A 20,777-nucleotide genomic window follows, 5' to 3' on the forward strand; every position below is an offset into this window, starting at 1 on the left:
GCACTAAGCCAGGAAAGAGATGTAAGAGGTGTAAATACATGGACCTGAATCACAGAAAAAGCTGGATGACGTGAACAATCTTTTTACATTCTTGCTATCCTGTTTCTTATATAGCTTTGCACTTAGGCTGCATCATTTTTATAAAACACTATCAGATATCCTGTGGTGGTACTCTGACTCTGTGGGTGGTTCTACTGGTATCCCACCATGAATCCATTGGGAGACTGACAGAGCCACGAAGACAATGCCATAAAGGGCCACTTTCAGCCAGTAAAACCTTCATGGAATTGAGCATCTGTGAGCCAAAAATATCCTACAGTTTGACAGTTAAAATTTATGACAAGAAGCAAATTTGCAATATATGCAAGATTTTTAATATATTACTAGTCAATCATTTGTGTCATTACATATGGGGTGATAAGACCAAGTGCAGTCTTCAGGTGAAGCAGGGTTAGAGTGCAGGGGATAATTGGAGATAGACATGCAGATGTAATTCAGTACTTATTTTAAAGTCATGGGCCAGCATTTAACCAAGAGGCAGTGACCCCACCTGCCATCTGGAAAGTTGGGGGCATGCCCACCTCCGCCAGCCCTGGAAGCCACAATGCTAGTTTGCATGGCTCAGGCAATTAAATGCCTGGGGTCATGGCTTTTACTCCTCTGAGGCAGGATGTCTCACCTCCAAGAGCTGTTGGCCAATCAGTGGACTGGTAGCTCTTCAGTCCAAGATTACCACCTGGAGCTGTGGCCCCTGCAGGGACTGCAGCAAGCCCCAGACCCAGCCAGCGATGGAAGCTGGAGAATAAGGTAAAGTGGGATCAGGGCTCGCCGAGGCCACTGAGCCCGGCCCCGTTGAGGGGGAGAGGGTCAATTGCAAGGGGAGAGGGTGGTCTTCCAGTGGGGGAGGTCCGCGACACTGGGGGGGGGGGGCCCTCCATTGGGTATAGGCTGTCCAATCAGGAGGGCCCCACCCAGCCCGCAAGGAAGCCACCAGGTTTTTCTGGGCAGCTTCTGCAGGTGGTGGTAAAATACCAGTGGTAGCAGAAGAGGTCCTTAAGTGTCCATCAGTTGGCCACTTAAGGGCCTCAATTGGTGTAAGAGTGGGCGTGTAACCCAGCACCTGACCCGCCCACTGGTAAAGTACCAGCGGAGGTGGATAGGTGACGGACACAGCACCCAGCCCATTCCCGGGGGAGGTGTAAAATTTGGGTTTTTTGTCTGCATTTTTACCAAATACTTTGATTTTATGTTATTATTTATAGTTAATTCACAAAATTCATGGCAGTGTGGGAAGCTGAAAAGTAGAGTTTTGTAGAGCATAGGAATTTTCTGTGGTATAGGCTGAGGAGCTGGGAGATGAAAAATGTACTTGCAGGAAGATATAATTACACCATGTAAATTTGCCATTTCAAATGTGGACATATGGATTTATAATGGAAAAGTTGACACAAAAATTTGACATCAAGATGTAAGCTTTGGTAGACAGGAAGTGCATACACAAGTAAGATTTTTAATATATTACTCTTGATCTCCCATACTGTTGTATCCAGGGAGTCGAGGCCAATTGTAATCTTCAGATGAAGTAGGATTAGAGAGAAGGGGAATAATTGGACCAGGTACACAGATGTAAGATTTTTAATAAGATGTATAGATAGGTAAAGTTGATTGGAGTATAGGAGTTTTTTTTAAAGAGGATGTGTGTAGATGTAAGATTAAAAAAAATATATGGTTATAGATTGATAGGAGTCTTCATAGCCTGTAGAACAAACAAATGTAAATAAAAGGTGTGTGTGATTAAATTCTCCATGCTTGCTCTACTGAACCTTACATACCAGGAACATTGATGTTTTATTCACCAGTTGTGTTGAGTTAGCTGTCGATGTAGATGCAACAATTATCTTCATCGTCCTTGGCCAGGGAGTATATTGGCTTGGGTTCCTGCTTCTGATTCCTATCCAGTGATCCTTATTGGAAAATTGAAAAGTGTGTGTGCCTTGATGTCATACCAGGGTTAGATTAGTACAGTTCCCTTGTTGCATAACCTGTCAATATTCACAGCCTAGGTCACATACAATACAAAGAAATGTCAGAAGGACGATGAACCACTGGAAGGCTAGCTCCAGGAGGAGAGATATAAGAGGATAAAACTGATGATGGGACAATGGACTCGTAGTATTTACTAAAAGTGGCAATATGTCTTGATTAGTTTTGGTAGACTCACTAATATTGCAAATGACACCAACAAGAGTTAAGCTTGAACTGCAGGGCATCACTTGTTCTGGACTTCAGTCTATCTAATCATCCTTCTTTTTGTTACAAAATATTCTGTCTGTCTTTACATGTCTATTTGGGAGAACGCTACTTGATGCCTGCTTGATAGGTATTAATAGTTGTCAGTCTTTTACCAAACTTCTTAAAGCATGGCTTTAATTAATTTTAAACCTGGAGGGAAATGAGATTCTATGATTAATAAATTATGACACAAGCTTTTAGCTTAAGAGAAAATATCATTGGGAACAAGAGATGCTGGAAATTATGGATTTATATTTATTAGTTTGCAGTTAATTAATATAAATGTATGAAATAAAGTTAAAAAAACAGTGACAGTTTCAGGTCATTCCAGCAATATGAAATGGCTTTAAATATTAATTCAAAGAGAAAAAGATTAATATTTTTGCTCCTTAAAGTTATATATTTTTCCCATTTTCTTTGAAGGGGACTTTCAAGTTTCAATCAGGAGTCCATACCCCTGTCACTGATTCCACTTTCTGCCTGGCCACTCTATCAAGCTAAACTGGCTGTTCACAACCTCAACATCCTATTTGATTCTTAGCTGATCTTCTGACCCAAAAAGTCTTCATCACAAAGACCACCTACTTCCACCTCCTGAACATTGCCCATCTTTGACTCTGCCCCTGCCTCAACCCACCAGCAACTCAAGCACTTATCCATGTCTTTGTCACCTCCAGACGTGGCTATTCCAATACTGTCCTGCCCAATCTCTCATTCATTGCACTCTGTAAATTTCAGTTCATCCAAAACCCTGCCATCTGTATCTGTTTTTTCCTTTTATATCCTATTCTTCACCATGTCATATTTGCCCATGAGACCTGTCCTGGCTGATCGACATTGGCCCCTGGATCCCCCAAACCTAAAAGTAGGGCTGAAATTTATGTTTCACAATGGCGGCCCACATGTGCAGGTCGAGCTTGATGGAGCCACTGTGATATTAAACGTGGCGGCTGATTTAAATGGCCAGGGCAGATCGCACCCATTCCCTCCCCCCGATGACGTGGGGGGTGGGGGGGGGGGGTGCGGTCCATGCCCAGCAATGGCATCAGCCCCTTTTACTTAATTTAAATATTTAAAGAAAGATCGCTTTCACAAGTTAAATAAAGTTATCCTGACCCTCTCCCACCAACCCCCCAATGACCGTCAAATTCATTACTTGTCCTCTCCCCCCGCAAAACATTTACCTTGTGCTCCCGACCTTCCCCCACAAAGTTCGAAAACTTTAAACTTTACCCCTTCACACCACCCCCTACACCAATTAGAGACATTTGACTCCGCTTCCCCCCTCCTGCCCTGAAATCGTACCTGCTCCCCCCTTCCCAACAGTGGTTCCACCTCGGATCTCCATCCGATCCGAAGGCATAGGAGTGCCAGCCACCGGCACGATTATCGCACCGGGACTGACAGCAGGAGTGGGTAAGTAATTAATTCAATAATTTTAATTAATTAGCAGATTTGAATGTTGATCCCAGCGCCAAGCGGCGGCAGGGGGCGGGGTGGTGGTGCCGGCACGAGGCCTCGCCGCCGCCAGTAATGTGGGGCTGGGCCTTCCCGGCATCGAGGCCTGTGGTGGGCCTCTCCTGGAGGCATTTGTCAGGCCCACTCGCCATGATACTTGATGTCGGCGTTCGGTAAAGTCCAGCCCTTAAAATTCTGTTCTTTGTGTTCAAATCCCTCAATGGCTTTTCCCTGCCCTAACTCTATAACTTCATCCAGCTCTACCTTCCTTCATTCCTCTAATTCTGACTTCTTACAAACCACTCCATTCCTTCATCATTCAACCATCTAAGTCCCACGGTTTGGAATTCACCCACCCAACTCCATCTCCCTCTCCTCCTTTCAGACCCACCTCTTTAATTAAAGCTTTGGCCAGCCCCAATCTTTCCATCTTTGGCTTGCTGGCCATCTTTCCAGTCCTACATAATTGAAAGTTGTTGCTGGGTTAAAGAAGAATTTCATTAAGACAAGAATATTCTTATATAAGCTCTTTGGGCTGAATCTTTTTCTTCTCCCAACAATGGATTTCGTGGTGGGGTGGTGGGCGGAGAATCGGAGCAGCAACGGCCGTCAAGGAACTCAACGCCAATGACAGTCTTCCCACCCAGAAGCCAAATAAGGGCCTCTTCTTGCCGCCTCTGGGATCTTAACAGCAGCGGAGGGGGGAGTTGTCTGCGAGGCACCGTCCCTGCAGGCTTGTGGGGGGTGGCATCCTTCCTGGGCAATTTGTGGCCTACGGAGGACCCCCAGCGGGAACAACTGTACCCCCTGGGGACCCGCCTCCCCCTGGACTGAATGCTCACCCCGCCTTTCCCCCTCGCCGGGGCTTTCCGGAGTGGCCCCGACAACCCTGCCTCACTTACCTCTTCTGTGGAGTTCCAGCGCTGGACCTAGGTCTGAAGCCTATGCCGTACCGGCAGCGGCCACCGCTCTTGCTGGCGCTACTGATACTGCTGAGCCCTGTGTTTGGCCGGCAAATCCTGGGGGCGGGATCCTCGTTCCGATTAAGTGTTTAAATGGATGGGGATCCCGCCTCCTTAAACTTCAACCCCAAAAAACCAGAGGATCACTCCAGGGGTCAGAAAAAACACAGAGGTAAGGTGCCCCCTGAATTTTTGGCCTGGTGCCAGAAGCCCCACCTCCTGCATAAAATCCAGCCTTTATCTTTAAGATAAACCCATGTTGAATATTCACTATGCCATTAATTTAATTTAAGCAAAAAGTGAAATCTATATGTAAAATTGTGAATGAGCTATATTTCTTAAGTGCCATTCTCAACCTAATCCATAAGCAATACTCTTCTGGCAATTGATGTTCTTGTAACATTTTCTTTCTCCCAGTAGCTGTAGGTTTTCAAATTCAATAATCATTTTCAATAAGGGTGCTTCATCTTAATTTCTTTCCCAGAAAATCAGAGGAAAAATGACAGTTTGTCATCAAAGTAAAACACATATTCGTAACACCAACATAAATTTGTATCAAAGAGGGATAGTTTATCTTTTGAGCTGTTCATTATGCAAAACAAATTTTCATTTCCCCTTTATCCTGTGAAGAATAATGAATATTTTGACCATTATCATGGCAGTCCACAGGTCCTGAATGACAATAGCCTAACAGGAAAGAGTCCAAGTAAATTGTGCTGCATTACTCATTTCTGTTACTGTTCATATTTTGTTGCTGCAACTGAGAAGGGCTGCAGGAATTTACCAATCAAGTCCAAGAAGCAGCTTTTTTCCCCTAATTTGTATAGTATCACTCACAGAGAAACACTTTACAGAGAAAACATCGACAACTTATTTTTATATTATGCCTTTAACGTAAAAAATGTCCCAAGGCACTTCACAGGAGTGTTATCAAACAAAAATTTGACACCGAGCCGCTTAAGGAAATATTAGACCAGGTGACGCCAAGCTTGGTCAAAGAGGTAAGTTTTAAGGAGTGTCTTAAAGGAGGAAAGCTAGGAAAAGAGGCAGAGAAGTTTAGGAAGGGAACTGTGGAGCTTTGCACCCAAAAGAAAGAAACAGAAGAGGAACTAAGCAGCAAACAGGAAGGAATTTGAAGGGAAAGTTGGGGGAGCCCAGCACATCAGTGCGAAAGAGAAGGCTGAAGCATTTGCAACAATCTTCAGCCAGAAGTGCCGAGTTGATGAACCATGTCGGCCGCCTCCTGACGTCCCCAGCACCACAGATGCCAGACTTCAGCCAATTTGATTCGCTCCGCGTGATATCAAGAAACAACTGAAGGCACTGCATACTGCAAACGCTATGGGCCCTGACAATATTCCAACAATAGTACTGAAGACCTGTGCTCCAGAACTTGCCGCACCCCTAGCCAAGTTGTTCCAGTACAGCTACAACACTGGCATCTACCTGGCAATGTGGAAAGTTGCCCAGGTATGTCCTGTACCCAAAAAGCAGGACAAGTCCAACCCGACCAATTACCGCCCCATCAGTCAATTCTCAATCATCAGTAAAGTGATAGAAGGTGTTGTCGACAGTGCCATCAAGCAGCACTTGCTTAGCAATAACCTGCTCAGTGACGCTCAGTTTGGGTTCCAATTTGAAGGGAAAGTTGGGGGAGCCCAGGGTCACTCAACTCCTGACCTCATTACAACCTTGATTCAAACATGGACAACAGTGCTGAACTCAAGACGTGAGGTGAGAGTGACTGCCCTTGACATCAAGGCAGCATTTGACTGAGTATGGCATCAAGGAGTCCTAGCAAAACTGAAGTCAATGGGAATCAGGGGGAAAACTCTCCGCTGGTTGGAATCATACCTAGCACAAAGGAAGATGGTTGTGGTTGTTGGAGGTCAATCATCTGAGCTCCGGGGCATCACTGCAGGAGTTCCTCAGGGTAGTGTCCTAGGCCCAACCATCTTCAGCTGCTTCATCAATGACCTTCCTTTAATCATAAGGTCATAAGTGGGGATGTTCGCTGATGATTTCACAATGTTCAGCACCATTCGTGACTCCTCAGATAGTGAAGCAGTCCATGTAGAAATGCAGCAAGACCTGGACAATATCCAGGCTTGGGCTGATAAGTGGCAAGTAACATTTGCGTCACACAAGTGCCAGGCAATGACCATCTTCAACAAGAGAGAATCTAACCATCTCCCCTTGACATTCAATGGCATTATGATCGATGAATCCCCCACTATCAACACCCTAGTGGTTACCATTTACCAGAAACTGAACTGGAGTAGCCATATAAATACCACGGCTACAAGAGCAGGTCAGAGGATAGGAATCCTGAGGCGAGTAACTCACCTGACTCCCCAAAGCCTGTCCACCATCTACAAGGCACAAGTCAGGAGTGTGATGGAATACTCTCCATTTGCCTGGATGGCTGCAGCTTCAACAACACTCAAGAAGCTCAACACCATCCAGGACAAAGCAGCCTGCTTGATTGGCATCCCATCCACAAACATTCACTCCCTCCACCACTGACGCACAGTGGCAGCAGTGTGTACCATCTACAAGATGCACTGCAGCAATGCACCAAGGCTCCTTAGACAGCATCTTCCAAACTCACGACTTCCACCAACTAAAAGGACAAGGGCAGCAAATGCAAGGGAACACCATCACCTGCAAGTTCCCCTCCAAGTCACACACCATCCTGACAGCACTGTGGGTGTACCTACCTCACATGGACTGCAGTGGTTCAAGAAGGCAGCTCACCACCACCTTCTCAAGGGCAATTAGGGATGGGCAATAAATGTTGACCTAGCCAGCGATGCCTAAATCCCATGAATGAATTTTAAAAAAGTTGAAGAACCAGCTAAACCTATTGGGCTAGATTTTAGCTTTGTGCAATAGTGCAAAACAGGTGGATAGCGAGCTGGCAGCCCAGATTATATCTCCCCCAATTTTCATTTCTACTGACTTCAATAGAAATCAAAATCAGGAAAGATGAAAATAGCTGTTGATTCACTATCACCTATTTTATACCTGCACAAAGTCAAAATCTACTTCTATTAATTTTCAGGAGGTTTTTGAAGGACAAGACAGAGGAACTAGATAAGCTGACTTTGGAAGAGTGCTCCAAAGAGCAGAGACACAGGGGCAGAGAAATTGGCCTTTGGTGAAGCGGAGGGAACAGTTGACAGTAATGTAGAGTTAGAGGAATGGACGATATGGATGGGGACATATGGCACTGAGGTAAAGAGAGCTGGAACAGTGCAGCGTTTTGAAAATGTTCTATGCAAGGATAGGGATAGGGCTTTGTGCAAGAGAAGATATGGGCTGCAGAGCTTTTCTGATAAAGAATAGCTATGGGGTTTTAGCACCTGAGAGAGAGGTGGGGCCCAAGGGGGTAATACTACAGGGCTGAAAAAATGTGGTCCTGGTGACCAGTTTGAATAGGGCAAGACAGCTCAGATTGAGCAGAACACTGAGTTTGCATAGCAACTGTTTCAACCTCCTGGCTATACTTAGGGTAGATAAGTCACCTGGTCCGGATGCCTTGCATCTTAGGTTGCTAAAGGAAGTGGGGATGGAGATAGTGGAAGAGCTTTCCATAATCTTCCAATCTTGCCTGGAGACGGGGGAGATGCCAGAGGATTGGAGAGTAGCATATGTGACACCCTTATTCAAGAAAGGGTGTAAGGTCAGTCCTAGCAACTTAAGGCCAGTTAGTTTAACATCAGTGGTGGGTAAGGTTTTAGAAACAATAATCAGGAAAAAAAATCAACAGATACTTGGAGAGATTTGAGTTAATTAAGGATAGCCAGCATGGATTTGTAAAAGGCAGATCATACTTGACTAATCAAACTGAAGTTTTTGATGAAGTAACAGAGATGGTCGATGAAGGGAATGTGGTGGATGTTGTTTATTTGGATTTTAAGAAAGCATTTGACAAGGTACCACATAAAAATCTGGTTAGCAAAATTGAGGGTCATGGACTTGGAGGGTAAGTGTTCAATTAGATAAAAATTTGGCTTCAGGACAGAAAACAGCAAGTCATAGTAAGTCATAGTCAGACTGGAGAATGGTAGATCGTGGTGTTCCCCAAGGAACAGTGCTGGGACCACTGCTATTTTTGCTATATACAGATGACTTTGATCTTGGAGTGGTGAACGGAATCACAAAATTTGCTGACGACACCAAACTTGGAAGTGTGGCAAACAGTGAGGATGATATGAACCACCTGCAACAGGATATAGATAGGCGAGCAGAATGGGAAGAAAGGTGGTAGATGGAATTTATTACAGAGAAGTGTGAAGTGATGCATTTTGGCAGAAGGAATAGGGAGAGGCAATATAGACTTCATGACACAGTTCTAAAGAGTGTTGAGGAACAGAGGGACCTGGGGGTGCATGTGTATCAATCTTTGAAGGTGGCAGAACATATTCAGAAAATGGTTAGTAAAGCATATGGAATCTTGAGCTTCATAAGCAGAGGCATTGAGTACACAAGCAGGAAAGTTAGCTGAACATTTCTAAAGCTCTGGTTAGGCCTCAACTGGAGTGTTGCATCCAGTTCTGGTCACCACATTTTAGGAAAGATGTGAGGTTCCTTGAGAGGTGCAGAGGAGATTTTCCAGAATGGTTCCAGGGTTGGAGGATTTTAATTACAAGGTTAGATTGGAAAAGCTGGGGTTATTCTTCTTAGAAGAAAGGAGATTGAGAGGAGATTTAATAGAAATGTACAAGATTATGACAGGCTTAGATAAGTTAGACAAGTAAAAACTGTTCCCATTAACGAATGGTACAAGGATTGGGGGACACAAAATGAAGGTTTTGAGCAAGAGATGCAAGGGGAATATGAGGAAGAACTTTTTTACCCAGCGGGTGGTGATGACCTGGAACTCTCTACCCACAAGGGTGGTGGAAGCAGAGACAATCAATGACTTCAAAAGGAAATTGGATGGCCAGTTGAAGGAAATAGACTTGCAGGGCTACAGAGATTGAGCGGGGGAATGGGACTGACTGAATAGCTCTGTGGAGAGCTGGCATAGCTTATGGGCTGAATGACCTCCTTCTCTGCCTTAAATGACTCTATGACTCCTGAAGGAGATCCACACGTATGCACTTTCTAGAGAGATCACTGGATGTTAATTGACAGAAGAACTCTGACTGAATCCTTACATTTGAAATGCTGAGACCAGAGGTCGACGTCCCCCCCCCCCCAAAGAGCGGGAAGGTGTTGGGGGGGTGTGGTGGGGGGGCAGAAAATGGAACGGGAGGCTCGGGGGACCCTTCCATGAATCGCTCCCGCTTCTGCTGCCACTTTATGCAGGGCGGTGGTGGTAAGAAACGGCCTGCCCACCCCAGGCCAATTAAGGCCCTTAAGTGGCCACTTAAGGGCCTCCGCCCGCCACCACAGGGATTTTACCCATGCCAAGAAAGCAGCTCAGGCCCGAGAAAAGCCGCCTTTTCAAAGCAGGCGGCTCTTTGATGGCCTGGGGAGGGGCCCTCATGATCGGGCACTCTGTTCCTGATGGAGGGCCGCCCCCACTGCACCAACCATACACAACACCTAACATGCCCCCTATTCCCCCAGTCGATCACCCTTGCCTCGCCGGGACCTGACCGATTACCCCTGGCAAGGCAACAAAAGCTTACCTTGGTTCCGGGCTCCCTGACATCTTCATCTTCAAGCTGGGCTGCAAAACCAGCAATTCCCACTGCTCCTGGTGGCGCTGCTGGGATTAAGAGCTGCCGACTCGCTGATTGGTCATCAGCTCTATTAGGTGGGACTTCTTGCCTCAAGTGGGTGGAAGACCTGCCTCAGAACAGTTAAAGGCCGGGGACCCGCAAAATGCAGGTTGGATCCCCAGGCCAGGCGGAAGCGGGTTCGCCACCGACTTTTCGGTCGGTGGACGGCTCCCGTCCGCCAAGGGTAAAATCCCAGCCCAAATGCCATTTTCCAATCTTTACAGCTAACGTAGCAGAGATCAACATTTCACACTATAGCATCTTTCTTGGTAGTTTAAAAAAAAATCTGATGACTCAAGTTTTTAGCTTTGCTTCAGGTTAAAGGAATTTTTGTCATTCTTTTTGAATTAGCCATCTTATAAACAAACTTGCAGTTATAATTCAACATTCAGAACAATTTCTTAAAGCAAAAAAAAAAATCTTTTGTTTTCAGGGTAATTTTGCAACATGAATAGATCAGAAACAGTTCAGAATGAAATGCACCTTGTCAAAGCCTTTCTAACATGATGTATAGTAATAACAAAAGATCTCTGTTTCAAATTGTGTTAAAATACGGTATTTACATTTAAAAAAAAATCTTATGCTAGTCTTGAATTGTCACTGGAACAGTGGAGTAAGTAAGACCATTACCTGTAACAGACCCACAGCTAACCTGCTGCAATGTGTATTCTAATTCTATGTTTGAGACACAGTGATTCCTATCCATACCCTGTCTGACCCTCAAAACTCCTTCCATCTCCTTTGAAATAAAAACAGAAAATGCTGGAAACATTCAGCAGATCAGGCAGCTTCTTCAGGGAAAGAAATAGTTAATATTTCAGGTCAATGACAACTTTTGCTTTTATTCATCTTTTCTTCCTCACTTGTTCCACCTGACCACTGCAATTACCCTTTCAATCCACATATTGGTCTATTCTATTTTCCGACCTGGTGATTTTCTCTTTTGAATTCTTCATTCTAACTCATTTCCTGCGATGGTGGCCCATGGATTTTTACATGGAATTTAAAGCAACTAGCTCTGCTCCTATTTCCCATTGCTTTTCTGCCCGAATTCAAAGTCAGATTTATATACTTGGTAAGCCACTGAATGCTTGCTGACTATCGGGACATTTTATTGCACCAATTACTCCAACCAGATGCATCTCTTCATGTGTGGCTTCATCAAGCAGAAAACTACTCATAGCAACAGACTGAAGATTTTCTCCAGGGTGTGAAAACGCAGTCTAGTTCTGGTGAAAAAAATACAAAAGTAAAATACTGCGGCTGCTGGATTCTGGTGTAATACTAGTGGATAAGTAGAAAATATATAATATTAAGACAAGGAATGCTGGAAATACTCAGCAGGTCTGGCAGCATCTGTGGAGAGAGAAGCAGAGTTAATGTTTGAAACGTTAACTCTGCTTCTCTCTCCACGGATGCTGACAGACCTGCTGAGTATTTCCAGCGTTTCTTGTTTTTATTTCAGATTTCCAGCATCTGTAGTAGTTTGCTTTTATATTAATGTAGAAAATATAAGCAGTCTGAATATTTTAGAAAAATTCTAGATCCAGTTTGTCACATATATTCACATAATTATGGTATTTTTTCCATCTCACTGATATTAATTCCTTTTAAGGATGATATTTCTATGACTGTCACTCTATGTACAAAGTTTTCTGGATATTAGTGACTGAGTAACAATCAATGATAATGAAAGGGTAATAATATAAAGTGAAATCCATACTATGGGGTTGACTACACTTCAAAAAGTACTTCATTGGCTGTAAAGCCTTTTGAGACACCCGGTGTTCATGAAAGGCGCTACATAAATGCAAGTCTTTTTTTCTTTGTGTGAAATCAAACTGTACAGTGGTATAAAAGTTGGCTACATTACTGAGGAATGTAAGAATAGGAGTAGGCCATTCACCACATTGAACTCATTCTGCCATTCAATTAGGTTGTCGCTGAATTGTATATTAACTCCATTTGCCTATCTGGGTTCTGTGACTCTTAATGCTAGGTTTTTGTTAAGCAAAGATATTATCAGTTTTGATATTTTCAATTGTCTGAGCCACCACAGCTTTTTGGGGAGTGGGTTCCAGATTTAGAGTGCATCAGCTTTTCCAAACTATCAACCAGTACCTAACTTCAGCTGCTGTCAGTTCCACTTTCTCATTCATTGCATTGTAATTCATACAGCTAAGATAACAATGCCACTTGATTACATATATATGGGAAATATAAGAAATAGTGTTTTATAAAAAGATTGAAGTGACATTAGTATCAGATAAAGATTGGATTTTCCCTGCTCAAGCACAATCTTTGTTAAACTAAGGAGAAGTTTGGATTATTTCGGGCCTGACCTGAATTTTGTGGGTTTGATAGGCAGTATCCCCAGGAAAATCTACCCTGTAAACTACTCTGTTGAAAGGCCCTGTGAGATATTTTAACCAAGCACATGTCAGCATGAACATTGCCATGTTTGCAACTAAGATCTTCCACAATGAATTCCTTTCTCTCTTTACGTATGGGGTAGATTTAAAAAATCAGCATTGACATCATGTGAAGCTTTGCGCAAGGAGGGCTAAGACAGAACATATCCAATGAAGTGTGCTTGAATCGAAGTATATTGACAAATGTCAGTGAGTTTCAGAGAGATATTGCAACTTTGAAGGAGGGCAGATATGTTGATTTTGAGATTTATTTAGACAGTTACTTCTTTCTTCCCTCCTCTGCTGCTGGATCATGGTTCTACAATAGGGGGCTTCATGCCAACCAAGAATGGTTCCACAGCCAAGTCTTTACCTACCCTTACCATGTATTCCAGTCAGGAATGAAAGTCTTTTCCCCTCATAAGTTTGGGGAACTGTAGCCTAGAGTAGGCTAGGGTTCCCAATCCTCATGTTTCGGTGGAAGCCGACCAGAATGGGTGATTGACATCCTGAGCACTGATGACCTGGGAAACAGTCCATGAATGTGCCCAACCTCAGCTGTCATTGCTTGCAACTAAACTGTGTTGTCTGAGCCCTTCTAATCCCCCCACTATTCAGAATGCACCACTTCAGTGCTGGCTGTGAGCATCACTGGAGCCAATGAAATTTGCCTGAAAACTCTGAGAGTCTTGAGAAATCAATTGAGGGACAGACAGCAATACAAACTGGGGAGAGAAAGAGAGAGTAACACAAACTGGGGGAGGGAGACGGAGCAACATAAACTGAGGAGAGAAAGGCTGAATTTTTGGGCCTCATAGAGGGCGGGAACAAAGGCAGACAGGGCCTAAAAATACTGCCACCAGCCGGCATTCCTGTTTGCCGACCCTGTTCCCAGCATCGGTCATTTTTGCCGAGGCGAGTTCAGGGCGGGCAGCTAATTAGGCCCTTTAAGAGCCTTGCAAGCAGAGTTAACAGAGGCCAACTGGGATTTTCCATCAGCCTCCAGTTTCCCAACCTGCTGGGAGATGGTGGCATAGTGGTCATGTCACTGGACTAGTAATCCAGAGACCCAAGTATACAGGTTCAAATCTCACCATGACAGCTGGAGGAATTTATATTTAATAAATTCAATTAATTAATTAAAAAATCGGGAATTGAAATCTAGTCTCAGTAATGGTGCCATGAAACTGTCATCAATTGGCATAAAAACCCATCTTGCTCACTAACGTCCTTTAGGGAAGGAAATCTGCTCTCCTTACCTGGTCTGGCCTTCATGCGACTTCTGGCCTACATGTGACTTCAGACCCACAGCAACATGGTTGACTCTTAACTGCCCTCTGAAATAGCCTAGCAAGCCACTCAATTCAAGGACAATTAGAGATGCGCAACAAATGTTGGCCTCCCAGCGATGCCCACATCCGATCAAAGAATAAAAAAAATGCCTGGACATGGGCAGCCAGTGGCAGGCCAGGGTGCCAGCACTCAAGGTAGGCCTAGAGGCTCTCTCTGCCTGTTTGGGTGTGGGTGCAACCAAAGGCCACCCTGTCGAGGAATTCCCCTCTCCATGTTGAAGCCCTCTCGGTTACTTATCCTCTATTGCAGGCTGCTGCTCCTCTCAAACTGGAAGGCCTCTGATTGGTCCTCCAGCTTTGAGAGCCTGCGTGCTGCACTTAATTGGACAGGTAACCTGTGTCCATGCCAATTAAGGGGGCACCTCCGTGAAAATCCCAAAGAGTGACTGTTTCCGACCAGGGACAGGTTTGAGACACAGACAGTCTCGACTCCTGTTTCCCACCCCCAAAGCAAAAGTCTAGTTCAAAGAGAGGAAAACACAAACTGGGAGAGGGGGTAAAATAAACTGAGGGAGAGAGAGGGGGAGGGGGAGAAACATAAACTTGGGCCTGGGGTTTTCATGTCAGATTATATCACGAGTTTTATTACAGGAGTCAGGCAGCTTTGGTGCTTCTCCCTGAGGATTGAGCATCAACCCCGAAAAGCTGTGTTTCCATGGTAGGGTCTGGGAATAATTGGTTTTGGTTTTGTTTATTATTTATATAACTTGATGTATATTGTAAAAATTATAAAATTATATGAAAACTTTAGTTAGAAGTTACTTCTATTGATAATGCTTTTGTTGAATCAGTGGTATTTAATTGGTGTTTTCCTTATTTTTGCTTGTTATCCAATCCCTCCATGGCCTCACCTATCCGCATCTTGGTAATCTCCTCTAGCCCCACTATCTACCGAGATATCTGTGCTCCTCTAATTCTGGACTCATGTGCATCCCCGATTTTAATCACTCCACGATTGGCAGCCATGGCTTCAGCTGCATGGGCCCTATGTTCTGGAATTCCTTCCTTAAACCTCTCTGCCTCGCTACCTTGCTTTCCTCCTTTAAGACGCTCCTTAAAATCTACCTTTTTGATTAAGCTTTTGGCCATCTGCACTAACATCTCCTTTTGTGACTTGGCATCAAATTTTGTTTGATAACATTCCTGTGAAATGCCTTGGGACATTTTATTACGTTAAACTCACTATATAAATTCAATGGTAAGTAACATTCGCGCCAGGCAATGACAATCTCCAGAGAGAATCTAACCATCTCCCCTTGACATTCAATGGCATTGCCATCACTGAAACCTCCACTATCAACATCCTGGGGGTTACCATTGACCAGAAACTGAACTGGACCAGCCATATAAATACTGTGGCTGCAAGACTAGGTCAGAGACTGGGAATTCTGAGGCGAGTATCTCACCTCCTGACTCCACAAAGCCTATCCACCATCTACAAGGCTCCAGTCAGCAGTGTGATGGAATTCTGTCCACTTGCTTGGATGAGTGCAGCTCCAACAACACTCAAGAAGCTCAACAGCATGGTTCAAGAAGGCGGCTCACCACAGCCTTCTCAAGGGCAATTAGGGATGGGCAACAAATGCTGGGCTAGCCAGCGATGCCCACATCCCATGAAAGAATAATAAAAAAACATCCAGGACAAAGCACTTTGCTTGATCGGCACCCCATGCACCAAGTTAAACATTCACTCCCTCCACCACTGATGCACTGTAGCAACTCACCAAGGCTCCTCCGACAGCACCTTCCAAAGGTACGACCTCTACCACCTTGAAGAATAACGGCAGCATTTGTGTGGGAACACCACCACCTGCAAGTTCCCCTCCAAGTCACACACCATCCTGACTTGGAACTATATTGCTGTTCCTTCACTATTGCTGGATCAAAATCCTGGAACTCGCTCCCTAACAGCACTGTGGGAGTACCCACACCAGATGGACTGCAGTGGTTCAAGAAGACCATCACCTTCTCAAGGGCAATTAGGAATGAGCAACAAATGCTGGCCTTGCTGGCAATGCCCACATCGCATGAAAGAATTTTTTAAAAGTTATCATTGTGGTCGATTTAGTAAAAACGTCACAAAACTCGTTTTTATTTAAGAATTACTTATGCATAAATCATTGTTTTTTTGTGTTCTTTCTTTGATTCATGAATTAAGTTATTCATCTCACTATAATACAAAAAGTAAAGTATTTTATATGGGGCTTGGTGGTACTTTGAAACTTAACTAAGGTAACTGCAATACTACTTGCAGAGTGAACAAATGTCAGGTGATCAAATGTAATATGATGCAATCTCCAGGAATACATCACAGCAGAGCTGACAACCCACTTGTAGCCCAATGTTAGAAAGTTAGGACATTCCTGAATGATTAAACAGTTGGGTTCTCCGGTCCTCACTAATTTTAAGTTAGCTGCTAGGGACTGGCCGAGGCTACTTGCCTGCATGGAGGCTGACGGGCACCACAGCTGGAACAATCTACAGGAAGGGCCTGACGTGAGTTGAGTGTCACCACCTCCTAAGGGAGTAGTTTGTCCAGCCGTAACAAGTAACCAGCTCTACTTCACATGCCAGCATGATCAAACCAGCCCTAGGAACCAACCCTTATTCTGAAGTTATGGAACTGACTTGTCATCTCCTTTTATCTATGTGGTGCTGAGACTCGAGAGCTGAATTTCAATAGATCACAATGAAATAGGTGCTCTGCTACGGGTTTGGCAGCATAGTGGTTATGCTACTATTCTAGTAATCCAGAGGCCTAGACTAATGATCCAGAGATAAAAACAGAAAGTGCTGGAGCTATTCAGCAGATCAGGCAGCATCAGTGGAGACAGAAACAGAGTTAACGTTTCAGAACTGACAAAAGGCCACAGGCGATGGTGTAGTGGTGATGTCACTGAACTAGTAACCTAGAGCCCAGGCTAATGCTCTGGAGCCATGGGTTCAAATCCCACCATGGCAGATGATGAAATTTGAATTCAATTAATAAATCTGGAATTAAAAAACCTAGTCTAATGGTGACCATGAAACTATTGTCGATTGTTGTAAAAACCCATCTGATTCACTAATGTCCTTTAGGGAAGGAAATCTGCCATTCTTACCTGGTCTGGCCGACATGTGACACCAGGCAATGTGGTTGACTCTTAAATGCTCTCTGAAATGGCCTTGCAAGCCATTCAGTTCAGGGGCAATTAGGGATGGGCAATAAAGGCTGGCCTAGTCAGCGACGCCCACATTTCACAGACGAATAATAAAAAAAATCTTGTTCAATAACGTCTTTTAGGAAATCTGATGTCCTTACCTGGTCTGGCCTATATGTGCCTACATACCCAAAGCAATATAGTTGACTCTTAACTGTCCCCTGAAATGTTCCAGCAAGCCATTCAGTTGTATCAAACTGCTACAAAAAGGTCTGATAAGAAAACCGGACGTAACACATGGTGCCGACCTAGGCACCAGACACAACAAAGGCACACCCAGCTCAGTCGGCCCTGAAAAGTTATCCTCACTAGCATTGGGGGACTTGTGCCAAAATTAGGAGAAATGGCCACAGACTAGTCAAGGAACAGTCTGACATAGTCATACTCACAGAATCATACCTTACAGCCAATGTCCCACACCCCTGCATCACCATCCCTGGATATGTCCTGTTCCTGGGAGTCCTCAACATTTACTCTGGACCTCATGAAGACTTATGGCATCAGGTCAAACATGGGCAAGGAAACCTCCTGCTGATTACCACCTACCACCCTCCATCAGCTGATGAATCAGTACTCCTCCATGTTGAACACTTGGAAGAGACACTGAGGGTAGCAAGGGCACAGAATGTACTCTGGGTGGGGACTTCAATATCTATCATCAAGAGTGATTCAGTAGCACCATTATTGACAGAGCTGGCTGTGTCCTAAAGGACATAACTGCCAGACTGGGCCTGCGGCAGTTGGTGAGAGAACCATCACAATGGAAAAACTATTTAATCTCGTTCTCACCAAACTAGCTGTCGCAGATGCATCCGTCCAGGACAGTTTTAGTTGACCTTCACACAGTCCATCTGGCGACGAAGTCCTGTCTTCACTCTGAGGACACCCTCCATTGTGTTGCGTGGCAGTACCATCATGCAAAATGGGATAGATTCAGAACAGATTTAACAGTTCAAAACTGAGCAACCATGAGGTGCTCTGGCCCATCAGTATCAGTAGAACTGTACTAAAATAAAAGCAAAATACTGCAGATGCTGGAAATCTGAAATAAAAACAAGAAATGCTGGAAATGCTCATCAGGTCTGGCAGCATCTGTGGCAAGAGAAGCAGAGTTAACGTTTCAAGTCAGTGACCCTTCTTCAGAACTGGAGAAGTTCTGATGAAAGGTCACTGACCTGAAACGTTAACTCTGCTTCTCCCTCCAAAGATGCTGCCAGACCTGCTGAGTATTTCCAGAATTTCTTGTTTTTATTTCAGTAGAACTGTATTTCATAACTATTGCAATCATATGGTCTGGTGTATCCCTCACTCTACCATTACCATCAAGCCAGGGGATCAAAAGCAAAATACTGCAAATGCTGGAAATCTAAAATAAGAACAGAAAATGCTGGCAATACTCAGCAGGTGTGGCAGCATCTGTGGAGAGAGGAACAGTGTTAACAGGTTGGATTTTCAGAGCCCACCGCCGATCTCGGCGGCGAGCTCAAAAAATGGTGTGGGCTGCACGCCAAAGAGCCGCCGCTATTTCCCACAAGGCGGCTCATTTAAATAGCTGGGGTGGCCCATCTCCCTCAATCACATGGAGAGGGCAGGCTGTCCGTCGCTGGCAATGGCGTCAGCTGCCTGTGTACAGATGCTGGTGCCATTTTTAAAGGGCAGCCAGCCCTGCTGGCATATTTCAATTTTTAACGGTATACCTCCCAAATGGTGTCCTTTATGTTTTAAAGCTGTATGGCAGTAAATTTCCTCAAAGGTTCTCTTGTTCATCAGCCAAAGTTATGACAGAGAAAGCCCATGGAAATTTACCCACAGCTGAGATCAGTAAAATTTGGGGAGGGAACTTGGGATCTTCTGGTTGTATGGCTGACAACTGAACTAGATGATATTCTTACTTACCAAGTTATTGGGCCTGAGTTGATTTTTGAAACTTTACTGCTATTGCTGGTGTAGTTTTAGTGCGCAGAAGGCCCTGCTGCTGATATGAATACCATTAAACCATTACAGAGGATTCATAGAAGCCTAACTGGCATTTCTCTACAGTTGAAATATCGTCAAAAAAATTCTCTGGGAAGAAGCTCCATAAAGGCCTGATCCTGGACGTCAAGGCTTTAAATTCATTTTTTTACATAATAAAATAAATCTTTTCAGCTTCTGTAATGATGTTAACCCTTAGCTCACTGCAAGTCTAGGTAATTCTCTCTTTTGGCCTTTATTAAAAAAAAAGATTTCAGCTCCTAAGCTGTCACTAATATAGGAACAAAGCAATTGCTAGATGAAGGAAGATCCAGGCCCATCTACCACCCTGGTAGTAATAGGAACAGGAGTAGGCCATTCAGCTCCTGATGCTCATTCCGCCAATCAGTTAGGTTATGATTCATCTGTACATCAGTGTCATTGCAGGGGAAGTGGGGTTCAGGGAGTTGCAGGCTTTCCTGGTGGGGGCCCTCCGTGGCCACATACTGCCTACGGAGGAGGGTGCGGCCACCCCTCCCCCCCCCCCCAAGCTCAGAGGGAGGGTTAAATCCCAGCAGTGGCAGGACGAGGCCCTTAAGTGGTCATTATAGGCCGACAAATTACATTGTGACGCGGAAGCGACAGGCCATCCGCCCCGCCTCCCGTTGCAATTATATGGGCCCCTCCCACCTCTGAGTCTGTCTCAGCGGGGCCTGGTCTGCTGTGTTTCCTGTCAGAGCCCCTTTTCCTGTACTCGTCTGGTATACCCTGACAAATCCTCTGGGTTTTCCCCCTAACTTCCAGCAGTCAGCTCGAAGGTGACCTGCCTTGTTGTAATGGAAACATACAGGCTTTCAGGTATCACTCCTGTTCTCAGCACCTTCATTTGTGGCCTGAGGAGGGCCCCCAGAGTTTCCAGCTTTTCATTCTCACCCATTGCTGTTCATCCTCCTATCACCCTCCCACTTTCTATCCTTTTCAAGTTTTTGGAGGTGACTAAGGAAGAGTTTCCCTTTGGGCAAGGGCTTGTGGACAAGCTCAAAATCATCAGCCAGGAGTGCTGCCTGCCTGACTCTTGAAACTTTTGTTTCTCCACATGGGTTTTTATGGAAAAGGGAAGCGGGTTTTTGAACTCCTTGAGAAGGATCACCTCTCTGAGACTTTCATTGGTGGACTGTATCTTAAACGCCCGTATCCATCGGTTGAAAGTGAATTGCTTCACCCTTTTGAACTTAATGTAAGTTTGTTCAGGCAGTTTTTGGAGAGTTCAGAATTTTTGGCGATCCATCTCTGGTTCCAGCAAATATGCGCTCAGGATAGCATTTTTGGTCATCTCATAGTTTGATGAACTCTCATCAGACAATAGGGAATAAACCTCATGGGCTTTTCATGTTAATTTGCTTTGCAGTAGCAG

The 20,777-nt window shown here is 44.6% G+C and overlaps 1 protein-coding gene across 2 annotated transcripts in view; it reads left to right on the plus strand.

Moving 5' to 3' along the window:
• The window catches only part of LOC137372972 (Kv channel-interacting protein 4), a 419,817-nt gene that overhangs the window by 226,815 nt on the left and 172,225 nt on the right, over nt 1–20,777 (plus strand). The window contains exon 1 of one of the 2 annotated variants that reach the window (XM_068037561.1): nt 3,653–3,708. The exons of the other annotated variant lie outside the window; for it this stretch is intronic. The gene's annotated coding sequence lies outside the window, so the exon portion shown is untranslated. Of the gene's footprint in view, nt 1–3,652; nt 3,709–20,777 lie in introns of those variants that run through there. 2 annotated transcript variants of the gene reach the window in all.

The sequence above is a fragment of the Heterodontus francisci genome, chromosome 1, assembly GCF_036365525.1.
Source record: "Heterodontus francisci isolate sHetFra1 chromosome 1, sHetFra1.hap1, whole genome shotgun sequence".
Lineage (NCBI taxonomy): Eukaryota > Metazoa > Chordata > Chondrichthyes > Heterodontiformes > Heterodontidae > Heterodontus > Heterodontus francisci.